This window comes from Gopherus flavomarginatus, chromosome 3, assembly GCF_025201925.1.
Source record: "Gopherus flavomarginatus isolate rGopFla2 chromosome 3, rGopFla2.mat.asm, whole genome shotgun sequence".
NCBI lineage: Eukaryota > Metazoa > Chordata > Testudines > Testudinidae > Gopherus > Gopherus flavomarginatus.
In genome coordinates, this window is record NC_066619.1 from 121,769,841 (window position 1) to 121,786,140 (window position 16,300).

The 16,300-nt window shown below is 46.0% G+C and overlaps 1 protein-coding gene across 5 annotated transcripts in view; it reads right to left on the bottom strand.

Annotated features, from left to right (window-relative positions):
* The window catches only part of SUSD1 (sushi domain containing 1), a 142,397-nt gene that overhangs the window by 12,367 nt on the left and 113,730 nt on the right, over positions 1-16,300 (bottom strand). Inside the window, exon 24 of one of the 5 annotated variants that reach the window (XR_007772990.1) lies at positions 12,034-12,749. The exons of the other annotated variants lie outside the window; for them this stretch is intronic. The gene's annotated coding sequence lies outside the window, so the exon portion shown is untranslated. Of the gene's footprint in view, positions 1-12,033; positions 12,750-16,300 lie in introns of those variants that run through there. 5 annotated transcript variants of the gene reach the window in all.

The window sequence follows — 16,300 nt, forward strand, 5'->3', positions numbered from 1 at the left end:
GGAGGTCCACTGGAGCCATGGGACCGGCAAGCGGCAGGGGGCCCCCACGCGGCGAAATGTCTAGAGCCGGCCCTGCTCGGCGGCGGGGGGCCCTTCTGTTCTGGGACCTGCCACTGAAGTGCCCTGAAGACCCGTGGCGGGGGCCCCCCGCTGGCGAATTACCGCTGAAGCGGGACCTGCTGCTGAAGTGCAGCCCGCTCTTCGGCGCTAATACGGTGGCGGGGGGCCCCCGCCCGCGGGTCTTCGGGGCACTTCGGCGGCAGGTCCCTGAACGGAAGGGCCCCCCGCCGCCGAATTACCACCGAAGAGCGGGTTGCACTTCGGCGGTAGGTCCCACTTTGGCAGTAATGCGATGGTGGGGGGTCCTTCCGCCCCGGAGCGGAAGGGCTCCCCTGTCAGCGAAGACCGGGAGCGGAAGAAGCTCTGGGGCCTGGCCCCGCAAGAGTTTTCTGGGGCCCCCGAGTGAGTGAAGGACCCCGCTCCAGGGGCCCCAAAAAACTCTCGTGGGGGCCCCTGCGGAGCCCGGGGCCTGGGGCAAATTGCCCCTCTTGCCCCCTCCCCGGGCGGCCCTGATGGGTAGGGCACCTGGAACTAGGGTTAGCGTTGGATCTCCTATGAGTGGGACTCTGCCCTAGGGTTGGGGTTCCTCTGGGTGTCCCCACCCACTTTCCCTTTAATTTTTTCCATCCATGTGTGGAATACATTTTATGTGCACTGAGGTAATGTGCAGATGTGTGCCACCAGTAGAAACAAAAAACCGAGATATAATGTATATTTAAGTTACCATAGGGATAATTACTCCAGCCAGGACAGGTTTGACATTTTAGAATTCACTATTCAAAGAATTAAATTTAAGTGTAAGAAAAATAAAAATTATGAAATGCACAGACCAGTCAAAAAACTAAAATAATACACTCTGAAAGAATAAAATTACCCAGATTATATGTGCACTTCAGGAAGTACCAAGAAGAAACAACAATAATAATACAAGTATGTGTTGGGAGGTGAGTGTGAAAGACTGTGTATGAAAGACACGACACACACAGAGACTGTGCTGGCTGCTGGGGAATTTTGTGAGGTGCTATGCGCTGTCTCTTTAAGGCACTCACTGAAAGCTCTCCTGCTCCTGAGCCCTGTCCCTCCTCCCCTGCTCTGCAGAGATAAGGTACATGGGAAGGGGGAGAGATAGTGTGTATATGTGTGCGAGAGCACATGCGCTGGCTTCTGGGGAAGTCTTGGAAAGACTGCATGGTGTCTCTTTAAGGCACTCATGGCCTGGAAAGTTCATTCTGACCTCAGAGCTGCTGCGAGTCCTGAGCCCTGTTCCCTCTCCCTGCTCTGTGGAAATGCGGTGTAGGGGCAGGGGAAGCTGGACACCCTGACATCAGTGCCCCTCGCTCTGCACAGCCACAGAAGCAGCTGCCGGAGCAACGTGGCTGCAAAGCAGCTGGGAGGAGAGGCACCTGAACACCCACTGCAGGATATGCATGGCTCTGCTAATCAAGTGCACAGCACTTGAATCACTCTTGGGCAGCCACCTGACCATGCAGGTTAGAGGGAACACAGCTCCCCACCCTAGGGTTAGAGTACCTATGGGTAGGGTACTTGGAGCTAGGGATGGGGTTCCCATGGGTAGGGCACTTGGAGTACGGTTAGGGTTTGTATAGCTGGGGCACTTTAACCTAAGGTTAGGGTTTGTCTGGGTAGGACTTCCCACCCTAGGGTTATGGTTCCTATAGCTATGGCTCCCTGCTGCTAGGTTTAGGGTTCCTCTGAGTAGGGAACTTGGAACGTTTTCTTGGATGTGCATAGATTTCTGTTGAGCTCTATACTGCAAGCTCAGAGCCAGCTGTCTCCCCCTCATGCCTGAAGGGATGCAATGCAATGCAAGGATGTAATGAAGTCCCTGAGGTTAATCCAAAATTGGCACCTTTGGATTTGGGCTTTTAGTTGTTGGAGGCAAATTCAAACAGACAGCTAAACAAATCCTGCTGTGATTCCTTATGTTGGAGGGGAAAAGCTTGGGGGGAACCCCCTGATTCAGGATTCTTGCCCAATTCCACTTTGGACATTTACATGTGGAGTGTTTAACATTCCCACTTTAGTTTCATCCGATAAGGGATTCTTCACCCTTATTGTCCTGAATGGTTGGGCAACACAACTGTGCACTGCCAAATGCCAGTTTGGGATTTCACCACAGGGGTAGTTGAAGCTCAGGAGCAGCAGAAGTAATGCCTCTATAGAACTCCCTAACAGTCCATGCCTCGTGTGACCTGCAGTATCAGGGAAAGGTGCAAGCCTTGTCAAACATACCAGATAAAGGCCACTCCCCTGCTCCCAGAAAGCACTGTACTGGTATGCCCTGTTGGGGCAATAGCATGAGGCCACCAAGACAACGTGTGGCACTGGGAATCTGGCTGTCATGACATGCTTGCCCACAAATGAACTAGTATGTATAGTACAGGGCACAAGGTAGGTGTTGTGTGCTACACGACCAGCAGGCAAGGGACCATGTATGCAATGGGGATGTGGCTGATGTATGACAACTTATTACCCATCCATTCCCATGCCTGCAGGTTAATGATCTGAGTGTGCTGGGCCAAATTCCCTGCCAGTGCAAATGGACATAGCTGCAGCTTCATTTACACCAGGAAAGAACTTGGCCCTTTGTCTCTGTTCCATGTGTGCTATTTCTGTCCCATTGCCTATTCCCTGTCTATTCAGACTCCTGCTCCAGCGGATGGGGCATCAGACTGCAAGTCAGGAGAGTCGGGTTGTTTTCCCAGGTTTGCTGTTGACTTGCTATGTTACCTTGGGGTCTTATAGGGAGAAATTTTCAAGAATGTGGCCTCTGTCTTTGGGTGCCCAAGCTTAGCCACCTACAGTAGAACATGACTTTCAGAGATGTTGAGCAATCTCAGATCCTGTGGACTTCAGTCAGCAAGGTTTTGCACATAAAGGGCACAAAGCAAGGGACAGGTAAGAGAACCTGACCCCCAGTCCTCTGCTCTGATCTCTAGACTACACTGATGGGACATCGCCCTAGTAAAATAGCACAACTGCACACCAAGACATTCATTGTTCCAATGTCCTATTTGCTGTATTCAAGGGTCTGGCATGGAATTCACAAAGGGTCCTCTTAAAAACTGGAAATACCACTGAGCACCTGCTACCAGCGGTGATCAAATATCTACACCCCCGCCTCCCACAGCTTCTGGGGTACAATAACATTTATTTGTCCAGGAATCCCACAGTTTAAAAAGCTTGCCCATGGATGTGCAGGGGGTTATGCTAAGGGACAGGGAGCTGGTATAGGAAGTGCGCTGCGTTGTGCGAACAAACTGTTGGGAGGTCATCTCAGAGCTACGACTTAGCTTTTGAAGACCTGCTTCTGAGCTCTGCATGGAGGAGGGCAGGGGCAAGAAAACTAGGGCTCTGTCCTCTAATAGCTATGTTGTTGCCAAAGGCAGCTGTTGAGACAGATTGTCATCATTGGATGTGATTCAAATGTCTTTATATGGAGAGAGATTTAGACAGAGAATGGCAACTGTTCAGCAAGATTGTATCTTCACTGAAGATACACATCACAGGTTCTTTCTCTGCCTCCTGCCCTGGATTGCTTGGCTATTCCCGTGATTTTAATTTCAAATGTGCTGTTACATGCTCCTCTCATTAAGTGTGTGCTGTTGGCATTCTCCAGCAGCGCAGCAGATGGTAGAAAACATGAAGGAACTGGCTCTAAATGAGGAAGCTACACCACTTAGCTTGTCTAAAAAAGCTTGGAAGCTTGACAAACTAGAAGTGTAGGGAGCTAAACTGGCACAAATGCTGAGGACTTGCATTGTGTCTTCCCTGACAATGTCTAGTTCAGTCACTCCCAAACTGGTTTACAGAGTACTTGCTGGTGTTCTACTGAGAGCTAGTCGGCTGCATGGAGTTGGCGCCTCCTTGCTTCAGAGGGAAGAAGATCTCAGAGGCCTGTAATAGTATCTTGCAACAAGATAGACTTGATGACGCTTTTGGTAGGTGAAGGGATGTTAATATTGTTGTCCTGGTCAAATTCCAGCTCAATATTTACATTCTACCTCCTCAAACTATCCCTGCATTTTACTAAATACAAGAATAGCTCGCTCTTTAAAATAATAGCAAATCAAAACTTACAACAGCTACAACAAGCCCTTCGCTAAAGAGGGAGAGTGGGAGTAGCTTTGTGTTCAGTCTCAATTTAGGCTAGTTTAGATAAAAGCAGTTGTAAGAAGTAGCTTCAGAATGAGCTGTGCAAACACCAACCTATTTCTAAGTTATATGGCAAGGAAAAATACTTGAACTGAAATAAATTCTTTTTTTCTCTCTTCTGCTTTCCCATGTTTATGTGGTCTGTTCATGTATCCAAGCCAGCATGTAAGCACAAGATAAGATTGGCTCTTTATTTCCCATACAGCTCTGCCAACTAAGAAAATTCTTCTATGCTCTTAAAACTAAATAAGACCCTTTTGGAATCCATGATGCAAATCAACATGTGATCAGCACAGCAATGATCTTATCAGGCTGCCATTGTACTTAGCACCAGCTCCAGCAAAGATGGGCAGCTGGGATTTATTTTTAACTTAAAAATAATCATGAGCAAAGGAAGTGTTTTGGGAGGAATTAGTCATGGTTACAAAGATAATCTTTGTTAATGAAGCCCCAAGCAGGCTTGTGTCCAAAAGAGACAAATAATGAGGTGCAGAAATGTTTATAAGCCCTTGGAGATTCATTAACAAGGATCCTATAAGTCCAAGAGCTGAGGGATAAAGGCTGCAGGATTTAAAGAGCAATATTTAGAGGGAAAGAACTTTAAAATACCAGACTGAAAATAAATACATGGGTTAGCACTTCCTCTTTTAATCCTTTCTGAGACAGGGAGAGCAGATGTCCTGATTTTATAGACCCAGTCCAACTATTTCCTTTGTCTTATATAGGTGCCTACTACCCCTCATCCCCTGTGCTGATTTTTCTCACCCTATCCTGAGAGTGAGGAAGAGCTAGTGGTTAAGGCACTGACCTGAGATTCAGAAGATCCAGGTGACTTGCAGTATGACCTCGGCTAGGTCATTTTGGCGTGTGATCCAAAACCCAGAGGTTTGAATGGGCTTTGGATTAATCCCTGACTGAGCAAATCCCTCAAGCATGCAAGTAGTAGTAGTATCACCTAGATGTTACATAGCACATTTCATCAATGGCTCTCAAAGCAGGTAAATAGGAAGTGACTTGCCCAAGATCATCCTTGGGGAAATCAGCAGGTGAACCAGAACTAGAACCCAGGCCCCCTGAGTCCCAGTCCAGTGTCCTAGCCATTAGGCTACACTTCTCTGTGCCTCAGTTCCCTCTCTGTAAAATGAGGATATGACTACTTCCTTTGTCTGTCCACTCTGGGTATGTCTACACTACCCGCTGGATCAGCGGGTAGCGATCCTGTCGACTCCGGAACTCCACCAGGGCGAGCGGCGGTAGCGGAGTCAATGGGGGGAGCCGTGGCAGTTGATCCCGCACCATGAGGACAAGAGGTAAGTCGATGTAAGATATGTCAACTTCAACTATGCTATTCCCGTGGCTGAAGTTGTGTATCTTACATCGACCCTCCCGCCCTAGTGTAGACCAGGCCTCTGAAATCTATTTAGACTATAGACTCTTTTGGGCTGGGGCTGTTGGTTACTATGTATTTATACAGTGCCTAGTCCAGTGTGGCCCTGATTTTGGTTAGTCTCTCTAGGTCAGGATTTCTCAACCTGTGCGTTGTGACCCAAAATTGGGTCACAAGATTGTGTTAAAGGTTCATGGGGTGGGGGGACGGGGACAGTTTCTGTCCCCCAGAGGTGTGGGTAGGAGACCCTGGAGGAGGGTTGCAGAGCCCACCCTGAAACAGCAGGCCCTTCATCTGTAGTCTGGAGTGGGCTGGGCTCGGTTCAGGACGTTGCGACCTGGTGCATGGGGTCACAATGCTGCTCATGTTTGGCCCAGCTGCTCCTCTATTATGGTGGGGGGCCAGCCAAGCCAAATCTGAGGAATTGGATCTGTGACTCGATGTTCCACGCTGCCGTGCTACTCTCACCAGTCTGGCCTAGCTAGTCCAAACCTAAAAGGCATTACAATGCTGGAGTAGCAACATTGTCGGGGTGGGAGGGAAGGGAATTGAGCCCAGTGTGTCCCATGCCCCCAGATCAGGACCCATCACTATGGTACACAAGTATATGTATTTAGTACACATTAATGTAATAGTATATTATATATTGGTGGAAAGAAATATTCAGTCTTTTTTTTTCCTCTTCACTAAAGCTATTTACTGGGTCTCAACAGCCATCAAGGTTTACAAATAGATCCTGAGAGAACCACTATTCTAGGTGCTACTGTAATACAAATAAACTATTAATCATTATGTATCCAGAATGTCTGTGCTCGGAGAGGAGATTTCTCCCTTATACACTGTCCCCCTCCTAAACGAGCTACAGGTAAAGTAATCTCTGTGATCACAGTTGCCTCCCATACAACTGTGGGAGCTGCAGTGGAAGATTATGGAGCAAGAAAAAGGCAGGTTATGATGACAGATAAATATTAATTCCACATACCAAGATCTTCAATAGTAGCAAGGGGCATATTGTGCAAGCCAGCTGCTTATGATGCTGGGCCTTTTGGCCTAGTAGAGGGAAGATCACTTTTAGGTAATGGAGCTAGTAGTGTGGGTGCATTAAAGCAGGGATCCCCATTGTGGTGCCAACGGGTGCCATGGCACCCACCGGGGCATCTAAGTGCGCCCGCATACTGGCCAGCGTACGAGCATCCGCTGAAATGCCACCAACAAGCAGCAGCATCCAGAGGTGCCGCTGCCGAAATGCCACTGACTTTCGGAGGCGATGCCTCCAGATGCTGCTGCTTGTTGGTAGTATTTCAGCGGCAACGCCTATTGACGTTGCCACTTGTCGGCAGCATTTCGGCGGATGCTCGTCCGCCACCACAGTCCTTCATGGCTCGTCGGCTGGTGCCCACCAGACAAAAAAGGTTGGGGACCACTGCATTAAAGTGTACAAGGAAACGTTCAGAAAATAAAGTCAGATACAGGTTTGAATGAGGAACACGAGCATGGAAAACTGAAGGCAGAACTCTTCTGCTCCTCGAGTTGTGCACAAAGGTGAGGATTCATTTCTCTGCAGAAGCCTGACACAAGCACCACTTAAGTCCCATTCAAGCTTTCAAACTCAGGCCTTAATGATGGCAGTGTGTGAGCTGTCTTTGGATAGAAGGGGCCAAAGAAGCACGAAGTGGTGTTAGTCTAGCTAAACATTTTGAACTGGATCTTCAGCTCCCTAAATGCTTTTCGCTGAACATTAGAAACAGAACATTCCCCTGTTTAACCATCGTGTAGGCCGATGAATGAGAGTAGCCAGAAGGTTAACGCTATTAAAATATAAAAAATTATCTATGGTATGCTTGGCTAATGATGGCAGATTAAATGTCTTATAAAGCATGTCCTAGCCAATGTGCCATAGTAATGATGCTACTTAGGATCCTGGTGCTCCACTCCATTATACCAGTTTCACCTTAGCACAGCTGCACAGCTTTAACTGGCATCACACCAAGGAAGAACCAATGTAATGAAGTTGAGTGGCCTATGGCCTGTGAGACTCAGGTCTCATTTTGGTTGTAGAGTTTAGTGTGTGGGTGTTGGGTGGTGTCAGGGGCCTGTGCTAGTGAGGAGGCCAGACTAGATGGTTTGGTGGTTCTGGCCCTGTGACTCTATGAAGTGGAAAATCAATCCCTGGCTCTTTAGAATTTAAGGGTTCAATTCTACAAGGTGTTAAACAATCACTCTATTGATGTCAATGAGATTGAAGACTGGTCTGCATTTGGAAGGAGGCGTTCAGCTCCCTCTGGGATCAGTCCCCTTTGTGTTACACGTAGGGCTATGGATTGCTTAGTGTTGTGGTGCCATTAGTCTTCCAGCGCAGCTGCCAGAGCTTTGTTAGGCTGCACAACTTAGGCCAAGTTTACGCTACCACTTACTTCAGTATAACTTGTCACTCAACGGTGTGAATAAGCCACCCTCCATTCTGAGCAACGTAAGTTACACCGACCTAAGCGCTGATGTGGACAGACCTATGTTGGGTGGGAGAGTTCCTATTCCACTCACAGAGATGGATTTATTATGCCAACAGGAGAGTGCTCTCCTGTTAGCATAGAGCATCTTCAACAGATGCGGTGCAGTTGCACGGATATAGGACTTGTAGCATAGACTAACCCTTAATGTGAGTTGGGTAGTCCCTAGGGGACATGGGTCTGCATTACAAAATCAGTACCCCCTAAGGCACTCTCATTGCTAGAGGGTCTCTGGTTGGAACAGGCAAGGTGGCAGAAATGAAAATGAGATTCACAGACACAGCTCTAAGCATAATAAGGGACACAGATGCAAGTAGTGTACAAAAATACTGACAAATTATTTGGACAATCCCAACCTAAGGCGGCTCCAGAACAGTGTGTAAAATACTGGCCATGGGGTGAGTGCTCCATCCGCCCAATAATCCAGGCAATCACTAAGGCTTCTGAGGGCAAACAAATGTTTTCATTGTCTGGCAGAGTAGTGAACTCATCACCCATCTTGAGCCTGAGCAACCAGTCCAGTAATTATAGTCGTTGTGACACTGTCTCAATCTATGACAATTTGCACTGGGTGAGGAACTGGTCTCTTATGTCAAGTATATGGGCATGTCTGCACTGCCTTGCAGTTCAGATTAAGGGGGCATGAATAACAGTGCACACCAACATGTCTTTGAAGAGAGGACCACAGTAATTTGAAACTTGGGACCTTTAAGTTCACAGCTGCAATGTCCTCACGGGATAGTTGCAGCGCAGGACATGGGTGCACGGTACTATTCGCATACCCATAGTCCGAATTGCAGGGCAGTGTAGACATACCCTATCTTTGTTGTGCATTAAGAGTCCGAGGTTATGTGAAACAATGGTTCTCAACCAGAGGTATGTGTAACTCTGGAGGTATGCAAAGGTCTTACATCAACCCATTTAGATATTTGCTTAGTTTTACATCAGGCTACATAAAAAGCACTAGTGAAGTCATACAAATGAACATTTCATACAGACAATGACTTGTTTATACTGCTATAAATACTATACACTGAAAGGTAAGTACAATATTTATATTCTGACTGATTTTCTAATTATATTGTAAAAATGAAAATAAGCAATTTTTCAGTAGGGTGCTTTTTTGTGTTTTTTGCCTGATTTGTTTTGGTAAGCAAGTCATTTTTAAGCTAAGTGAAATGTGGGGGTACTCAAGACAAATCAGACTCCTGAAAGGGGTACAGTAGCCTGGAAAGCTTGAGAGCCACTGATGTAAAACATAAGGAAATGCATGGATCTCTGTACATCTCATTGAAAAAGTGGAAGTCATGAGCTCATGGGAGGCACATGAACCTCCTCTCCCCCTCAGGGAGCCTACCCCCCTGCCTGGCCCCTTCTGCCTCAGGCTCTGCTTTCCTGCTGTTGCTGGCTGGGGCCAGAGGAGCCCCCCACAGTGTCCAGAGGAGCCCAAGTCCCAGCCATCCAAGATATTCTGAGCCCAGCCCCGGTGTGGGGAGCATTAGCAGAGGTTTGGGGAGGCTTAGCCTCCCCCAGCCTCAATTACATGCTGCCCATGCTTAAGTTACTGAATGTTACCTTACAACGTGTGCACATGTACCCTTCTCCATGCTCCTAGTCTATGCATAGGCTAACAGAACAGCCAGGCCTGCATTCCTTACTCAAGCAAAAGTCCTACCACAGTCAGAAGCCAGAGGGATGACCGCAGGAGTGGGCCCAGATTTTGTTATCTAAACTACAAAGGACTTTAGGAGTCCATTCCAGAAGGAACATCATTGAGCAAATGAGCCACGCACAGGAGACGGACATGTAAAGTGTTACAAGTAAAATATATTTTCAAACCTTAGCAGCAGAGCAGTCAGGAGAGACTGGTGAACAATGGAGCCTTTGAGGGTACCGGCAGACACAAGGAAAATTCCCCAAACGGCTGACAGTCCAACAAGCAACATGGGTAATTTGTCACTTGTTTCTGAACAAGCTATCACTCAATTGAAATGACAGTGGGTTTTTTCCCCTCATCCATTGCAGAAACTAATTCACTGCACCTGAACAATTACTTAAGTGAAGTGTGTGTGCGCGTGCGTGCGCTGGCCTAGCAACTCAGAAGGCTGAAGTCTTCGATTTATCCACAGCACTGGGCATGGCAGCTACCCTACGTTGCCCTACCCTTGTGCCTCCTCCCTGACCTGGAATGATCATTGAAAGGAGTGTGAGACTTGCTCATTCTCCATGCCCAGTCAGTCGTTGACTGCTCCAGTGGCTCTCCTGACACTGGTGCTAATGAGTGCCAATTTCATTTGTGGGTCTTTTTAATGGGGACAGGTGTTCAATAGGAACTGAATCCAAAACAACGAATTCATTTTAAAAACCACTGAACTGCTTCATTCTCTACCACTCTGGACTGGCTTCAAACCAGTGGCCAGGAGGTGAAAGGCTCTGAATCCCAGGAGTCATTCAGTTCTCCTTTTCCAAACGATTACATAAGTCTTTCATCTCCAGGTGTGACCCAGTTAACCTATGAGAGGCAGACAGTGGGGGAGGGGTATACTTTACCACTGATTATGAAAATCTCTGCTCTGGCGGGCTAGATCCTCTCTTTAGTATCCCTCAAAGGACAACATAAGGGGGAGAATGATAGCTGCAGAGTTTATAGATATGAACCATTGTTACAAGCTGGCATACAATCTTCCTCTGGATTCTCAGCTGGCTATTTCCGCATCTACATTTTAAAATTATTTTTCTGAAATGTTTAGTGACTCATGTGGGAGATCACTTGGGATGCCCAGGCTCAGGAAGCCAGCTTGCTAGGAGATGTGATTTTTATTTCAGAAATGTCAGTTCGCTGCTGATAGTTTACAGACTATCAAGAAAATATGAGAGGGCTCCTGACATTCCACAACATTTTGGGGGCCAGATCCTCAGCTGGCATAAATCAGTATACTTCTATTGTCTTCAATGGAGCTACACCTCTTTACACTGCAGAACCATCTGGCCCTCTGTACATATGTAACAGTTAGTAATAGCACCTCACAGTTCAGAATAGCTTCTTTTGTAAAAAACCAAAACAAGGTTCAGTGGCTCTACTGCTACTGTTAAATACTCCAGATGAGTGTTAAAGGTGACCTGTAATGGAAGAAGAACTTGGTTTGTTCCCCTTTTTACTATATTGTTTATAAAGAATGCTTGACAGGTTGGTTTGCTTAGGTGTTTTTTTCTGTTGGTTTTTTGCCTTATGAATATTAAGACAGGCCATCCCTGTTTTTGCTAGAGGACTCCCCAGAGGGCCAAGGAACTGGAGTGGAAAATTTTTCAGCCCTTAACTGAAGGGAAAGGGTGTCAAAATGTTAACAAAGAGATCTTTCCTAGAAATTGCTTGTCAGATGTTTGTATTAAATAACGTTGAAGGGGGGGGGGGAACCCCTCAGTGAACTAAAAGCCCAAGGAGTTTTAAATAGCCTGGCCTTCTTCCACAAATAAGGAGAGAGAGCACAAACCAAGTTTCTCCCCTTTACAAGTCACCTTTAAAAGTGGCCTCTATGGTTTTGTAACTTTTTTAAATCACACTTTTTATATCAAGATGGGGTGTGAGGTCTACAGTTGAGGTCGCGTAACTATATCATGGTAAAAACTATCCAGGCCTTGTCTCCACTAGGATTTTACATTGCGAGAGCTAGTATTGTGAGTATTTGCAAGTCAGCTTTTTGGAGTAATAGTCCATAATATTATAGCCTATGTAGCAAAAAGATGAGTTTTTTCAAAGTTTTGAAAGGCAAGAGTGAGCATCCCAGCAAAGAGTTAATCCCACTGCAGAGCCTCTGATCTAAAAAAACAGCATGAACATTACTGTGGGGGGAATTCTGTGCCAAAAATAAAAAAATTCTGCGCACAATATTTTAAAATTCTACATATTTTTATTTGTCAAAATAACATATGATCATTCCAGTTTCAGTTATGTTGGTAATTTATTTCAAAATACCTGTCAGCAAGTATGTCTGTAACAATATAGACAACAAAAAATGTGTTTTGACAAATAGATTCCTTACTAGGCATATTAATATAGAATTTTAAGTAATTCATCTGAACTACAATACAGAAACCTATTTCCTGCACCCTTAAGAAGCTATGCAACAGCTGGGGTGAATCAGAGGTGACATAGGAGCTGAGGGAAGGAACTGGTGGGAAGGAGCCTGGGGGGTGAACATGGAGGGTTGTTTGGGTGTGGGTTGGAGCAGTATGGAACAGGTTGGGGCTTTTTGTTTTGTTTGTTGAGGGGGAGGGAGTGTTAGGGAGCTGGAAGCCTCCCCCATGCAGATCTTGACTGACCCCTAGCCTCTCCCATTCAGTCAGGCACATCTGCCCCTGTCCCCAAGTGTCCCTGCACCTCCACTCCAATTCAGCCCCTGGTTCAATGCTGTCATCCCATTAGCTCCTGTGTCGCCCCATATCCCATGTCTCCTCACCGGGCCCTACAGACAGGGCACTGTGAGGAAGGCAGCCTCTGCCCCTCCCTCTCTGAGGCTGGCTGCTTCAGCCCTGAGCCAGCTGCCCTCTGTTCTGGTGCCACAGCAGCCCCTAGTGGGTGAAAGGTGCAATTGCAGCGCCTCGCCGGCACAATCTATTCTCTGTGGAGACAAAAAAAAAATCTGCAGGTGGAATTCACGTCCCAAGGAGTAGATTGTGTAAGACAATGCACAGAGCTTTTTGCAGATCAGTGGACCCCTTGGAACTTGAGGGGGAGGGAACAGACCAGGGAGCCTTGAATTTAAGCAGGAGAGTTCCTTTTGTGTTCCACACTGACCCTAGAGATTTCCAAATACCAGTCCAACATTGATGTTCAGCTATGACCCAGGTGCCTGGATCTTGATTTTCAGGCCCATCCAACCTGTGCTCAGAACATGAGTTGGGGGAGGGGACAAAGGTAGCTGTGTTTACGTATGATTTATTTGCTTGCTTGTTTGTATTCAGTAGTGCCTGCCATCTCTGCAGCCAACAGATTCTAGGGCTGGCTGGAGGCTACTTTGATCTCTGACATAGGCTGCTCTAAATTATCAGTTCTCCTCTGGTGCCAATGGGCTGTTCCAGCAATGAGAACAGCTGAAGCGTGTCTCCTCTCTCTAGCCAGGGGCCAGGGCATCAGTACTTTACAGTTTTCAGTGACGCATTAATTTAACAGTGTTGCTCTGCTTTAAAGCAATAATGAACCCTTACTATTTTTAAAAGTTAAAGGAATTTTCTCCTGAGGGACTTTATGTGCCTTAAGATTTCCAGTAAATCTCTAAATAGCAAAACATTCATAGACCAGCTAAATAGATGTACAGAGTCTATGTCAGTTGGGGGCTGGGGAGAAATCTACACCAACTAGACTCCAAACCAGACAAACAGTCCACAACTAAAAATCAGGGGAAATGAGTTAAGTTCAAGCATCTAGCAGACTTGGTTCTGACCTCTGGTATATTATACCTTGGGAATAACCCCACTGAAAGAAATGGAGTCACCCCAGTGTAACCCAGAATCAGGCCCATGCTATCTACAACAACAGGATATGCTGAGGGAAGCAGAGTTCTCAGGTTATCGCATTTTAGCACATTGGAATTTCTTTCTGCATATCAGGAACTAAGAACGTCTGCCTTCAGTGGTCCACAGCAGGAAAGAACAACAACAACAGAAAAGTTCTGCTCAGAAAGCAAAAATACAAAATCCTGAAGAGCACAGAAAACAATAGAGGCAAGAAAACAAAACCACCCATCCAAGTTGAATTATCCTTGACCTAGGCAAATAGCCTTATCTCAGTGGTGAACTCCTAGTTTTACCTTATGCTGCTGCCTAATGCATGTTAGAAATATTGTTATAAATACTCAGTGATGCCTTCCAAAGCTTATGGTTACTGGTTATGTTTTTTACATGCACAATGAGTGACTATATATTTCCAGTGAGAAGGGCTTTTGTTTTAGATTAAGTGAAGCAATTATCAGGAAAGACTCCAAGCACAGTCTCCTGGAAAGAATACGCAGTGTGTGCCTCTGTAACTGGCTGCATCTGAACTGCACCCAAAATGGCAGCTGCCTGCAGCAGATTCCTGGAAATGCAAGGGGGCAGTATATGGAGAACAAAAGAGTTACATAGCTTCATATGCTATAATACTCGTTAAGTGCCAACAGAGTGTTGGGTGCTGTAAATAAATAAGACACAATCCTTACGCCAAGCTGTTTACAGTCTAAGAAACACTGAGGTCAATGGCACTATGGCAATTTACATCAGCTGAGGACTGGGGCCATGAGACTGATTCTCCTCTCAGAACCATGTAAATCAGAAGTCATTTCACTGCAGTCTATGGAGCTACACCAGTGTAAAACTGATGTAACAGGAGAGAATCCAGACCATAGTATACTGTGTATAAATCTGCATTCTCACCATGATAGTATTTTACACCCACTGTGCACAGTTATAAATAACTACACAAGATCCAGGACAATGTATAACCAGGCCAAGCTCCTCCTGTTCTGTTGCAAGGTTCCTGCTGCCTCTATAATTAGTTACAGACACAGTCCGGTGTATCCATGCCTGCTGTGCAACATGGACATGTATATTTGCCTTCACATCCTGTTGAGCTAGGCCAGTATGTCAGGGGGTAAAATAAAAGTCCAACAGAGAGGCTGAGAAACAGTTGTGTCCCATAATGGAATCCTGGAAGGTAAGCCTTATGAAAAAATCCTATAGAATGTATTAGAACATTCTTGCAGTGTTTTTATAGCCAGGTTGATCCTAGGGTATTAGAGAGACAAGGTGGGTGAGAGACATATTTTATTGGTGAAAGGGACATGCTTTTGAGCTACGCAGAGCTGAAGAAGAGCTCCACGTAGCTCAAAAGCATGTCCATTTCACCCACAAAAGTTGGTCCAATAAAATATTACCTCCCCCAGTCTCAGAAAATAATATGCATTCTGCAGGACTTTAGAATCCTGTTCTGTAGGCTTGAAGCACTCTTCACATAAAGCATTAGATGCCTGCTGTAGAATTCTATGCAATGATTTAAAAAATATCTGTCAAACTGATTACTCTAACCCTTCAGTTTAGTAGAGAATTTCTATAGAAAACTATTACATATTGCTGCTTTCATTCCTAGTAAATTCTACAGGACTTCTTCAGAATGAGGTGGATGCTCGGAGGTTAGCACTCTGTCAGCAACACACAGTCCAGTTCCTTTGCTTTTTTACGGGCAGGTCTGTCAAGATTCTTGACTATGGTTTTATTTTGTCATTGTAAAGTTCAGGTTCAGCACCAAACCTCACCGAGTGCTGATCCAGGGTTTGGGCACAGCCCCGTACAGCCACATTGGATAGCTGCGAAGTTAGGATCCAGATCAAAATTTCACTTTCCCCTAAGTTCAGGAGTGTCAGACGCAGAGTGTCACTTTGACTCATCTCTAATCTACATGCTGCAGCAATCAGTGCTAAATTGTTAGAGCTTTGCTATTTGTTTTCAATTAGGAAACCTTTGTAGCATCACTCGGGTAGCCCAGGATGTTCAGCCTGCCTTTTGTTCTGGATTCACTGGCTTTTGGCTTCCTCAGGTTTTCATGGTAGGAAGCAGAGGTGCCAGGTCCTAGTCTGGAAGGAGGTTGTGAGGATTGGCTTTCAGTATATCAGACATCACTCAAAATGTCTTTAAAAGATCTGTTGTTTTCCAGTAATCTGAACAGACTGGTGATCAACCTACCAGCATCTTAGGCCTTTTCTGTTGTGAGCACTAGTGGCCACCTCACCAATGACTTGCTGCAGGATTGTTTGTTGTTTGTTTGGGTTTGTAGTGATTTAAAAAAACAAATGCACTCTTATAAGAGTTTATTGAGAGAAGGAAACAGTGGTAGAGACACCAGGATGTTCTGGCAGCTGTAGCAGTAGATTCTATCTGACCCCAGCACAGCTGACTCAGCCATTCATTGTTCCCAGGTAGGTGAGCTGAATTCCATGCAGTTTATTGGGTGAGGGGTGTGTTTCATAGGAAGCCTTAAAAGTGGAGTCTCTGTTCCTCATCCAAGATCCCCAGGCACTTTACCTGAGAGCAGGGTAATGTCCTTGCCCAAACCTTTGCTCTTCCCCAGCATGCAAATTAATTCTGGTCTCCTGCTAGCCAAGCTGCCTGCTCTCTTAGGCCAGATCTAGACTAGGAGCAC